General features: G+C 39.0%; 1 protein-coding gene across 9 annotated transcripts in view; it reads right to left on the bottom strand.

The window, feature by feature from the left end:
* The window catches only part of Dennd1a (DENN domain containing 1A), a 453328-nt gene that overhangs the window by 202191 nt on the left and 237016 nt on the right, over window positions 1-14121 (bottom strand). The gene's annotated exons all lie outside the window — the stretch shown is intronic.

The raw sequence follows: 14121 nt of genomic DNA on the forward strand, positions 1-14121 counted from the left end.
TTGGTTCTACAGATTTTGCTCCTTAGCTGAGCTACAAGGAAGAAATTGGGTAGTACCAATTATGACTTTTCCTGCTGCTTCTGGTAATAACCTTTCACCTAGGGTCATATTTTATGGTTTTGAATATTTTTAATAATAAAATATGATTCCTGGCTATGGTAGGTATTTAATAAATGTTAAATACATATATACACAGAACAAAAATGAGTATATATATTTTGAAACTGATTTATATGCAAGCAATATTCAAAACGAAATGTACTCACTACCTAACTTAGGTAACTGTAACCTCTCTGTACATCACCTTTACAATACAATTTAGTTTTTTAAAAAAGCAAGCAATAGTGGTTCATAAAGGACACAAACCCTTTGTGATCTTTTAAAAAACAATTTATGCTTCATTTTCTTTTCATTTCTGAGTAAAGGTTTAAATAATTATGTAGACAAATCGTTTCCTTAATGATGATTTCCTCTACTTTTATTCTAAGAAAGTCCTCCAAATTTTCTCCTAGCATTTAACTCTGTAATCCATCTGGAATTAATTTAGGTTTAAGAACTGAGGTGAGAATTTATTTTTTCCACATAGTTAATCAATTGCTCTGGCATTGGTTACAGGCTAATCCTTTCTCCTCTATACTTTTGACATGCGCCTATTTTGTATTCCTATTTTTGTTTCTTAAGAGCTAGAGAGATCATAAAATCAGCATTTGATATAATTAAAATTTTAGGAAAGAAAATAAGAAGGGATACAAATGCTACAAAATACAATATTGCAAAAGGAAAGAAAAAAAGCAATCTTTGGAGATGTAGTTAAGAAGTAAAAGAAGCTAACAACACATGTTTCTTTCTGCCTTTTTTCTTTATGTTTCTTTGGTTTCTAGGAAGCCTGTTCCCTAGAGAACCTTGCTTCTTTTGGAAGCTGTTAACTGGCCTTTGCTGACAGAAGGACATTTACGTGCTGAAAGAGTGACGTGCCAAGGCCCAGTTAAAAGAATCCCAAAGGTTAGTATAACATGACCAGCTTTAAATTGGATATTCTGCTGATGTTTCACAGTTGTGAGAGCTGTGTATTGAAGCCAGGGCACTACTTCCCCCATTCCCTTTTCCCTCTAGATCCTGTTCTTTAAATCAAGTACATGCCATGAACAGGAGATGATCTAGTGAGCACTGGAGAGCTGCTACCCAGGACTCCATCAAAGCTCCAATCCATCCTTCTCAATCTACTTCTAGGTTCCTCAATAAAGGAGGCTGTCCTTTATTTTGTCCAAATGACAAATCCCTTCAGAGTTTCTTACAGATGGAAAATCCTTGAATGGGTGGAAAACAAACCAACTATACTCTAATACCACCCTCAAGTCAGGACAGAAGATTACACTGGCCTTCAGCCTTGGCTCTTACTGCTTATCCTTTACCTAGTTGCCAGAGTACTCTTCTGAAAGTGCAGGTCTAGTCATAGCACTTTCTTCTCAGAAGTCCGGGGCATGGCTAGAGCACATATCTCCACCACCTCCCAATCTACCTTAAAGAGGGATCTCCAACCATGTCTCAACAGCCCTACCCCTCCCTGACCATTTTCTCTTGGAATATATAATGGAACAGTCATGGACTTCTTCCCTCGCTTCTTTCACTCATCTCCCACCCTGGTCTGGATTTGTCCTTCCTCTGGCCTCTGTACCAGTACTCCATTCCCCTTCTCCCTGAAGCCTCACTGGGGCTCCCTTGGGCACTTCCCCATTACTAACAGGACCACAATGCCTGTACTCTCCCCAGTACCCAGACAGAGACTCTGTCTCTCTTCATCTTGTTCTCAGTGGCACTGCATATATAAGTGTTAGTTAACACAATGTGTCTTGAATAAATAAAAAATGATTCCTACATCAAATATATTCACAACATAAAGATAGCTGCTTAGTGCTTAGATATCAACAGTAACTGTCCCAACATTTTTATGACTCTCACAGAGTGGGGCATGTAACACAAAGTCCAAAACAAGAACAGGTTTAGACATACAGATATGTATGTGGGAAAAATCAAGTTATTTATTCATTTATCCACTAATGCAATAATACGCCTCTCGTGTAACACATTAAGTAAATAAAAGCACTGAAAACATTGCATAAATTCATTAGTAATTCTTGGAAAAAGTCATCTCATGAATGATCCTGTTTGAGTTGGAAATTGATTACTATTTTCTTTATAGCATCTTTCCATGTCTTCTTAACCTCAAAATAAGTCTCCAAAGTAAAAGCCAAGATCTTAAAATTACTTATGCTTATTAAAAAAAAAAATCAAGGCCAGGCACTGGTGGCCTCACTCCTGTAATCTTAGCTATTCAGGAGGCTGAGATCTGAGAAACACTGTTTGAAGCCAGCCAGGGCAAGAAAGCCCATGACTCTTATCTCCAATTAACTAACAAAAAATCTAGAAGTGGAGCTATAGCTCAAGTTGTAGAGTGTTATCCTTGAGCACAAAAGCTCAGGATAACACCCAGGTCCTGAGTTCAAGTCCCAAGCCAGGCAGGCACGCGCGCACGCATGCACACACACACACACACACACACACACACACACACACACACACACACACATCAGGTTTTTAAGATGCTTGATTATTTCACTAGAGGATTTTCTAAGGGCCAAATCTCTACAACTGAGGTAAAATGCATTCATCTATTTAAGAAAACAAACAAAACAGAGAGTTGCCTGGCTCTTATCCAAAATACTACGTGGCACATATTATGTACATTGTTCCTCAAGAACAGTGGCTAAGCTGATTACAAGTAAAGTCTTACTACATGTCTATGCTTAACTAGGAATAATATATTGTGTCCTGTAAAGTATCACTAGCCATTTACTTTAAAAATAACTTGAAGGCCCATTTCTAAAAATAAGAGTCCTAAAGGGCTATATTCACTCCTTACAGAAGGTATATTTGTAAAGTAATGAAAGTATGCAATTTGGAATACAGTCAACAAAGGGGTATTGTGAATATTTAATTAAAATACAAGTTGAGGAAAATGATCCTATCAAAATCTCACTCAGTGGGAGAATATAAAGATAGTATGTGTAAAATTTGCCCAAAGTCATTAGTCACAATGAATATTCATCAGAAGCCAATTATCAATCCCACTTAATGACACCCCAAAAGATTTTGCCTGAAGCAGCTGAATAGTCTAAGACTCCAGACAAAACTAGACAAATTATACAGCCAACAGCCAGTCTAGCCAGCATACAGACTATAAAGTAAAGCGCTGGTGGATTTTGGCCACACCTTAGCAAATTCTGTCCTTGATTAAAGGTACACAAGATCAGTCATATCATGGAGCTTTATATATGACTCCATTAATTGTTTCCAGAGCTGAGAGAAGACAATGGGGGCTGGACATGAATGGTGAGTGATCAGTGATATAGGTGGAAAAATTACAAGGTCTTTTTAAGTGTAAGGTATTTCTCAGGGATAATGCTCATGTTGTCAGAATCCTAAGATTGCATCCCTGTCTGATACCTGAAGGCAGATCTGCAAGTTAATGTGGAAGTAAAAATAAGAATTCTTCCTTTAAAAAAAAAAAGTCCTCACAGTGTATGTGCCAAGCACTGTGTTAGAAGTTAAGGCTCTTGCAGAGTATTGTTTTAAAGAAATATGCATGTGGGAAAATATGCACATTGTTACATTTCACAGATTAAAAATAAAAAAGTCTCAGAGGTAAAATAACTTGCCCAAGGCCACATTGCTAGTAAGTGACAGAATTGGGACTCACATACAGGTCTGTCAGGCTGTAATGGTCACTGTTTCCACAATGCATAAATTAACTCAGAAAGTGTTTATGTGCCTGCCCTGTGCCATCCACTGTGCTGAGGATTCTGAAGTAGAAGAGGTATTATCCCTTTAGGCATTGCCTAATTATTGTAGATATGCATTGCCTTACTCCTAGATGACCAAACATCTAGGACAAAATACCAGTCACAGAAATAATAATTTCTTTTTTTAAAAGGACAAAGAACATACAAAGTTTATCACATGCCTAAGGCATGGGAGTTTTTGACTGGAAAAGAATCATTTTTAAAACAAACTCAGATCTGACCATTTCCTGAGGATTAGTCCCATTTAACTAAGGTGTTGTAGTGCCTTTAATCCACAGGAAATCCTAGACCAGGAAATAATGGCTATTAATAAGAGCAAAGGTTTATATGCCAGTTTGGGGACAAATACCTGAAAGTTTAGGTTTACAATAGCTGGAAAGCTTGCTTTTTGCCTGCTCTCTTTCATATACCTACCTGCACAACCAAAATTCTACTCAGTATCTTTTTTATCTGAGCAAGTCACTGTACATCCTGGGTCTCAATTTTCCCAATATGTAAAATGAGAGCCTGGACCATAAGGTCCCTGCGTCTGCCTCTAGGTTTGGCTCTAGAGGGACTGCCATCTTTTGAGGAGATTGTGCCTTCTCTGCCCCAGGAGGCAGAGGTCATATCCAACGCCTCTCCTTATCTCCTACTTTGCTTGACACAGGGCAGGTGCTAGATCAATGTTTGGGCAATTTGAGAATGCCTCTAGCTTAAACATAATCAGGAATGGTAGACAAGATTAGCAGACATTTAACAAATTACAGTTGTATAATAGATCACAACTATAAGTTACAAATTCCCAAGAAAGCATTCAGATTCCAAGGTCTAAATGCTGGCAAACAAACAAACAAACAAATCAGATGGTCCCAGTCATTCTTCCCATTATGGGATTCACAATGTTAAACAAATCAACACCTGCTATACAGGGTTACAGGCATTCAGATTTCCCACTGTGAACTTAAATATAAAGAAATTTATAACACAAAGAGAAGGAACAAGAGATTACTAACTTTAAGCATAATTCATTTTAAGCCCATCATTTCAATCAGGATCATTCTGGTTTGAAGAGTTGTAGAAAATATGTGTTTTAGACAAGCTGCTAACTTTCTGAACTTGAGGATTAAATTCTTTTATTAATTATAAGCCATCTTTGTCATCTTTAGGAAATAGTGCTACAATTCAATCAGTGCTGTGATTTTTGTTTTTGATTATGAGTTATTCTCTAAAGGAAAACCCACTGTAGAATCACTAGTTTTAAGCAAAATCTACAGGAACTCTGTAAACCTAATCAACCCTTCATGAGTACGAGAAAAAGCTTTAATTGTAAATGGTTCACCTACATTCCAACAGTGTCCATTTTATTTATTAGGAAAAGATTTGGGTTCTAAGAAATCATGTAAAGAAACTAAAGATGAGGAGAGGCAAGTGAGAGCCTCAGAAATCAAAGAACCATCCACTAGCTTAGACAGATGCAGGACATGTGGCAGCAAAGAATGTCCTGCTTTTCTTAGAAGATGAGATGTAGTACCTCCTTTCAATGGAGGCAGAGGAAGCAATCTTCAGGTAGTTTCTCTTTAAGCTTGATGGGACTCACCTTAATACTTCCAGACCCCATTATCTTGTAGGGAAAGGAAAAACAAACAATTCATCATGGAGTGAAAGCGAGTGCTTTCTCCCCCACAGCAGTATCATCCAATCCAGAGGAAGCCTACTCACTACACTTTCTAGTTTTTGCATAGCTACCTAGCAGCTAACATAATTATAGTAAGTTATTAACCAAGGTAACAAGCTTTCTTGCCAAGATTTGACACTTTAAAACGTTAAAGCAAACAAAACTGTCAGAGAAAAGCTTTAGCTGCCTAAGCAGAGGCAGAAACTATGGTAAGGCAAACTATAAAGCCTATAAGCACCAGGATGAAGGAAAGAGCTTTCTTGTCGTATTTAAGGCGAAAAAGAAAAAGGCAAGGTTATACGGAGATGGATAATAATTCATTTAAATATAAGGACAGCAAGTATTTTAGTTACTCTTCCATTTTGTGACAGACATTACTAATTAATTTATCTTGACGTTGAGATATGACCCCAAATGTCCTTCCTAACACTCAACTACTGGTGACCATTCAAATTTGGCACTTAAGAGCAAATCTGTTCTCCACTTCAAGCCTAATGTAAGTGCTTGTTTGTAAAATTTTCTAAGATTATAATTTATGGGGCTGGGAATATAGCCTAGTGATAGAGTGCTTGCCTCAGATACATGAGGCTCTGGACTCAATTCCTCAGCACCACATATACAGAAAAAACCTGAAGTGGAACTGTGGCTCAAGTAGTAGAGTGCTAGCCTTGAACAAAAAGAAGCCAGGGACAGTGCTCAGGCCCTCAGTTCAAGCCCCAGGACTGGCATAAAAGATTACAATCTATGTTTAGCTAATGGCTTCATATAATTATTTTTATAAGTAACTTTTTTGTGGTACTGGGGTTGAAATTCAGGACCTTGCACTTTTTAGGCAAGCACTCTACCACTTGAGCAATGCCCCTAGACCTTTGATTTAGTTTATTTTTCAAAGAGGGTGATATGTTCTTGTCTGGGGCCTGATTTGGACTATGATTCTCCTATACTTCTACCTCTTGAGTTGGAATTACAGACTTGTGCCACCATGCTTGGCAAGAATATTTTTTTAAAAGCAAACAGGCACAACTGAATATGGGAGTCAATATGGGGGTAGCCTATTTAAATGGAGAAGGAACTAAGAAACCTTCAGATGGTGAGGTACTAAATCTGTGTATATAAAAAATGAAAAAAACTCTCCCTTCTATAGTTTTGTGGGGCAAATCCAACCTTAGAAAGTGACAACAAACTCAGAAATTATTAAACCTACAAAGCAGTCCCTATTATAAGCACTTAATTAGCACTTAACTATCTGCCAAATGCTGAGGACAGTATTTCACATATATTTAACTCATTTAATCCTTAATAGGTAGGAAATATTACTGTCCCCATTTTACAGGAGGGGAAGCTTACATAAGGTCACAAGTTTATGGTAGAGCTAGGATATGAACAGTGAGAAGTTAAATCCCCCTGTCTGCTCTCAGATTACATGAAACTGCCTCTGTGATCTGATTTGTATTAATCTGACAATTACAGAGCATCTACGATGTGCACATGCCATGCCCTAAAGCAATTTAAAATAGAGACAGAAAGATCAAAATGCAAACAATCAACTTCAACACAAAAGCATTATGAAAGAAGTGCTATATTAGAGGTTCAAGTGTGTCAGCACAGAAAGAAGGAATCCCTAATTCTGCCTGGGGCAAGCACTGGGCAGCACAAAGAGAGAGGTACCAGAGCATTCAGGGACTAGAGGATGAGGCTAGCAGAGGTTGCAGGGAAGCCAGTCAGGTAGAGAAGTGGGTCAAGTGACCACAATAGCTCTTCAGGCCACTTGAGTGCCAGGTAGTAATGACTGCAAAGACGTGGGCAGAAATGACCACTGAAGCAACAATTAAGTCACTAGTGAGAAGTGGGCAGGTATGCAAACCTGCACGTCCCTATGACTGCTCTCTGGCACAGATGCATTCACCCCCACTACCACCAGTTATACAAATGGAATCTTCAAAACTGTCCCAGGATCACTAGTACCTTCCCTGCTTCTCAAAGTCAAATCCAATGTTACTGCTCACAAAGGTGAGGTTCAGTGGCATGTGCTACATTTGCAGAGTAAATAGTATATGCCCAGAGTTGGCTATGATTTTTCATGTCTGTTGTGATCACAAATCCTTTACTACTAGTCCTTATTTTACAGAAGAGCTCTAAGTGACTCCAGAGGTCAATTTGACATATCCACAGGCACAGGCAGTGGAACAGGGAGGATGAAGTCCACAGCAGAGGCAGAGCTGAACAAAACCATTGTGACTTGAAGTCCGGTGCTTCCTCCTTCAGCTATGTTGTCCCTTCTTGAGGGATAAGATAACAACAAGGCTGTCCGATGCATTTACTGTGAGAGCCTATGTAACCCTTAAGATAGAAGAAAAGCAAAAACATGAACTATATCCTTGTTTGTACTAACCCATGATTCAATGGCCTAATCTCATATCACCTAGGTTCAGGAACAACAGAGTGGGTTATAAACCCATGCTCTCACTAACTTAATAGATAGTAGGCTATGTAGCTTCCTAAATGAAACCATCAATTTCTGTCAAAGTGAATATCATACTTATGGATTTTTCAAGTATATTAAGATGTAAGTAAGTTTACGACTACTCATTAGTGTTTCTTGGTAGAGGTCTGATTCATAAGAATCATTAAGAAAGAAGTTATCACCAGGTACCAGTGGCTCATGCCTATAATCCTAGCTATTCAGGAAGCTAAGATCTGAGGATCAAAGTTTGAAGCCAGCCTATGCAGAAAAGTCCCAGTTAGACTCTTATCTCCAATTAACTACTCAAAAACCAGAAGTGGCACTATGGCTCAAGTGGTAGAGCACTAGTCTTGAGCACAAGGAAGATCAGGGAGAGCACCTAGGCCCTGGGCTCAAGCCCCACAACCAATAAAGAAAGAAAGAAAGAGAGAGAAAGAAGTTATCAGTCAGGTGTTGGTGGCTCATACCTGTAATCTAGCTACTGAGGAGGCTGAGATTTGAGGATCGCAGTGGTTTTTGTGTGTTTGTTTTGCCAGTTCTGGGTCTTTGGACTCAGGGCCTGAGCACCGTCTCTGGCTTCTTTTTGCTCAAGGATAACACTCTGCCACTTGAGCCAAAATGCCACTTCTGGCCATTTTCTGTATATGCGGTGCTGGGGAATTGAACCCAGGGCTTCATGTATGGGAGGCAAACAGTCTTGCCACTAGGCCATATTCCCAGCCCTGAGGATCACAGTTTAAAAACAGCCCTAGCAGAAAGTCTGTGAGGCTTTTTATCTCCAATTAACCACCAAAAACCTAGAAGTGGCTTTGGAGCTCAAAGTGGTAAAGCATTAGCCTTGAGCAAAAAAGAGCTCAGAGACAGTGCCAGGCCCCAAGTTCAAATCTCAACAACTGACCAAAAAAAGAAATTAGTTATCATTCTATCAGGAATATACAAACTGATTTCATAAATTTCTCACATTACTAAAATAATAAATTTTTAGGCCATGTTCATAATGAGTCTTAATAGAAACATCATCTCTTAAGATTACTTACATACATGTTCCCCAAATCACACTGGTGAACTGCCCTGTCATGTCAACATTGTCGAGAACTTGAAAAGATTATACTTAGTGATGTCCTGCTCTAGATTAGCCACGGCCAGATTAAAGCTCTCCCAAAGAGAAACATGAAGAAAAACAAAGAGCTAGTCCATAGTCATAAATGTCTTCAAAACAAATATAATCAGTCTCTATTATGTAGCCTCAAAATGCAAATAAGTCTATGACACAAATAACCAGCACCAATGAATAAATATTGTATGTATCTGGAAGAACAGTCTGTTCATTGGTTCCAAATATGGCTGTGTACCAATCTCCTAGAAAATGTTTTAAAACAATCTAATTCTCTGGTTCCATATAAGACCTTTCAAACTAAGTGGTGGTTGTAGGTGCTTCCCACCAACTGCATTTTAGTAAGTCTTCTGGGTGATTTTTAACATTTGGGACCCCTGACTATGAGAATCCCGTGTCTAGTTCAAAGTGGAGAGACTTACATTTGTTGAAGCAAAGGCAGGAGAGGAAGGTAAAATCTAGTATGGAGGGCACATCTGGTTGAAGTTGTATCAAAGGATCACAAATTAAACTATCCATGCTCCATATTATATTACAGAGTCTCCATAACATCTTACAGCTCTCTTCATTCTAGTTATAGTTCAACAAGAACAGAAAACCAGCTCACACATAAATGAAGCATATAGTTCACAAAGCAGTTAATTATATTTACATTTAAAACCAGAGAAAGACCATATAAATAAAGCATACCAGTCTTTGCTTCTACTTCCTGTCAATGGAGGTTCCTTTCATGGGTTTTTAACAGTTTTTAATATCATCTGAGCCACAGTAAAAGTTTATGTAATGGAGATTAGCTAGGCAATGATATTCTCATGGTTGGCTGCCGAGCCTGTAGTTCATGCCACTTCATTACATTTTGCTAAGGATTTCCCTCTTCACCAAAAGGATTAGTTTTCTTCTCACTTCTTTGAATACTCTTAGGTTGTGAGCATGAACTAGGTTAATCTCTTTCTCTTTTAGCATATAAAAGATGAACAAACAAAACATTCAATTTATTTTATTTTTTTAAAATAGAATACTAAATTTAGTCTTAGAATTCTCTGTTTGGGAAGTTTCCAGTTACAAGGTCTTGGCTTCCCTTGAGCACAGTTTGAAACAAAATAATGCAGTTTGTTCCGGGCTGGAACATGCAGAGTGGAGCGTGCAGGCAGAGGGCCCTGGCTTGGGGCCAGGGCTTCAAACCTCCTTACACTGTCACTCTCCTCTCTGCTTCAAGGGCCGCAACACAGCAAACTATTCAGTTTTTCTACTCCTGAAGAACTGGGAAAGCTTTGCACACATCATTTAGGTGCCAGGACCACCACACAGGCTGGCACAGCCACGGCAAGGTGGAGTTCATCCGGAAAGAAGTAAAAACGAAGCTGATGTGAAAACTTGCCCTATCTACAAACTGGCCCTTTCTCAGGTCACAAGACCAGATGGTGCAAGACAATGAATGCTGTCAGGGGAGTGGGCGGGATGGGACAGCGCAAGGTTGGGAAAGGATCCAGGCCGTCCCTTCAATACTAAAGCAGCTACAAAAGGCCAGACTGAGTGGTCCTGGTGAGGACACAGAGTTATCACTCTTCAGGTCCCCAGGGCCCAAGTCTCACATTCTCTGGGACAAATGTTTGTTGCTAGTTGAAAAGATACCATCACAAAAGTAATAATACTTTTCAGTTACAGGAATCACACAAATAATGAGGTACAGAGGCCTCATGATTTGTAACAATCTGGCCCCTAAACTACACCTCCTTCCTAAGTATTTGCTGGCTAAGATGAAGTACTTAGTATACCTTAAGAAAGTAAATATAGTTTTACCATTATGTACCTGGATATTCTGTTTTAGGAACTTCTTCTAGTACCCTAAATTTATAAAAAGGGGTAATTAGGGCTGAAATACATGTGGCCTTGCAGCCACAATGATCACTGCAGAGCCAAGCTTAGGGCAGCTGGAGCAGGGTAGGCAGAGATTACACAAACAACAGGCTAACAAACAGTGATGAGAGAAATAGGGCTTTGGCTAACAGAGCAGTCTGCCCGTTAGAAACTCACATGTTGGCCTTCTGTTTCCCTCCCGTGCCTAGAGTGGTGCAGAGCCCACAGAAGCAGCTTGTTAAATCTGAAATGAACAGCTTAGATGTGCACACAAAGACAACACCAGGCTGAGGCTCTGTCATTCAGACATGGTTGACAGAACCATGCCACAGTATGAGGTAGCCAGAGGGACACTGGCCTGGGGCCAAGCAAAGTAGATTCTGTAGCTCATCTTAAACAAGGCACTTCAACTTTCTGGGTGTCAATATTCTCATCTATAACAAAAGGACAATGAAGCAAAGTAGCTAAAAGGACTAATAAAGAAATATGACATATACATGTACATATATACACTTATTTATATACATACACATATATTCATGTATTTATATATTATATACATGTATAAAAATATATATGTATATATGATTGCACAGCACCTGACATAGTACACAGCTCAGAAAAGTTAACTTCAAAGAAATTTAACATGCCTGTAATCCCAGATACTTAGGAGGCAGAGACTGTAAATAAAGTGTAATTTGAGGCCAGCCCAGGCAAAAAGTTTGTAAGATCCCTACCTCAACCAACAAGGTGGATGTGGTAGTATGTCTTTTGTTCCAGCAACACGAGAGGCATAGGAAGGAAGATCGTGATCTGGGGCTGATCCTGGACAAAAACTTGAGATCCTATCTGAAAAACAGCTAGCTCAAAAAGGGCTGGAAGTATATCTCAAGTGGTAGAGTACCTGTCTAAAAAGTGTGAGGTCCCGAGTTCAAGTCCTAGAACTACTGGAAAAAAGAAAGGAGTAAGGGGGAATGGGTATAGGGCTTACCATATGAAGTACTGGGCATACATACAGTTAAATAAAGATGGTCTACACTTGTATTTTGCAGATGCTTTAAACACATCTCTCTGGCAGTCCTGGAGTCACACAAGAAGTTTCTCTAACTGCTACAAAATCAACTTTCATTGTCTACCCAAATCAATCGGGCCCAGCTGCACCAATCACTCCTTTATCTGCCAGCTTTAGCTCAATGTTTTCGACTCTTAATAAGAACTTACAGGGGCTGGGAATGTGGCTTACTAATAGTGTTTGCCTAGCATGCACAAAGCCCCTGGATTCGATTCCTCAGTACCGCATAAGCAGAAAAGGCTGGAAGTGATGCCGTGGCTCAAGTGGTAGAGTGCTAGCCTTGAGTAAAAGAAGCTCAGGGACAGTGTCCAAACCCTGAGTTCAAACCCCAGGACTGGCAAGAAAAAACTAAAAAAAGAACTTACAAGTTACCCCAATGAGGCAGCTCTCTGTCTTTGAGACAGTCCTGTTTGAGGGTTCTAAAAATAGTGTAGGAAATGACATCCAATGAGCATAACCTAGTGGCAAAGCCCTTTGAAGAGGTGCAGATTCATCCGTACACACTGTTTCTGGCTTCTCTTCCTTCTCCAACACTGTCATAATGATCTATTGGCACACAGCCTCTCCTACTGACCAAGATGTGATCTCAGCCTCCACCTCTCCAGACCAGCTGGCTGCTCTGTAACTGGGCAATAATGTAGAATGTAGAACGTGAAGGAGTCCTGGTAGAACTACATGTTATCATCTCTATAAAGGTCTCATCTCTGATCTACCTGGCATCCATGGGATTTCCAAAAAGCAGTTATGCATTAGCCACAAGAATATAGAAGAAAAATGGGACCTTTGTGCTACAAAAAAAAATCACACTGCTGTATTTACATTAGAGAACAAGATTTAGCTAAGTCTTCCCTATTTATCATTTATAAAGGAAAACAATCAATATACATTAACTGAGCAAAAAGAACAAAAACTTACATTTTTCTTATATAGAATATAGTGATGTTATTGACCAAGACACCCTGGAATGCATATTTTCTAAATGAATTAAATATTGCTGGATTTATCTCTATTGACATATAGTAAATTTTATAGCAGACAGCAATCTGGATTGCCAATGTATTCCAGGCCATGTCAGGCTCTGTCAAGAGAAGGTATTAGAGCACCTTGGCTAAAACAGACTTTCCATTCTCCATTTCATCTACAAGAAGAGGAAATAAAAGGCAACAATAGGAAAACTTGTAAATTCAAAATTTGGAGACGTCAATAGACTTGAATAAAATTATTCAGCTACTTCAACTCCAGTGGAACTCCACCTCCTTTATCAAGATGCTGCCAAGTAGATGTGAATCATAAGGAAAACCTCACTTCCCCCAAAAGGCTTCTAATGGCAATCAGAAAATTCTCAACTTGGTTTGGAATCAACCATTGGTAAAACAACCCTCCCCCCAATTTTTGCTTAAGTCAAAGTAATACACATTTATAATCTTAACTACTAACTAAATTGTGGCAAAGGTTTATACTGAAAAGCTACTGTCTACTATATGATTCTTAGTAGTCACATTCAACACAGACTTCTCCCCTTGTTTCTGAATAACTGCCTCTTGGGTTTATTTTTTTATTTTTATTTTTGTCAGTCCTGGGGCTTGAACTCAGGGCCTGAGCACTGTCCTTGGCTTCTTTTTGCTCAAGGCTAACACTTTACCACATGAGCCACAGCGCCATTTCTGGCCTTTTCTATATATGTGGTACTGAAGAATCGAACATAGGGCTTCACGTATACAGGGCAAGCACTCTTGCCACTAGCCCATTGGGTTTACTTTTAAACATTAAAATCTGATCTCCTGTTATGGCATTTACTGATTTATATGGTAACGGTATTTACTGATTTATAATAAACATATGCACATATACAGATTCTTCTCTGAAAGTTTTGTATGCATTAACCATTTTAATTCTACTTAATATGGGATCATGAGTGACCCAAAGAACAAAAGCTGTTTTGGGGAAAAGACTAGAAAATGAGAGGAGAGGGACTAGACAAGAAATAGATAATCTCTTGAGGGATTTCATTCTAAAAAGGGGAATAAACATGAAATGAAGGGGGTAGGGGTCAAAGAAGTTTTGTTTAGTCCATAGGTTTGGGTGCTACTATATCAC

This window comes from Perognathus longimembris, chromosome 1, assembly GCF_023159225.1.
Source record: "Perognathus longimembris pacificus isolate PPM17 chromosome 1, ASM2315922v1, whole genome shotgun sequence".
NCBI classification, from domain to species: Eukaryota; Metazoa; Chordata; class Mammalia; order Rodentia; family Heteromyidae; genus Perognathus; species Perognathus longimembris.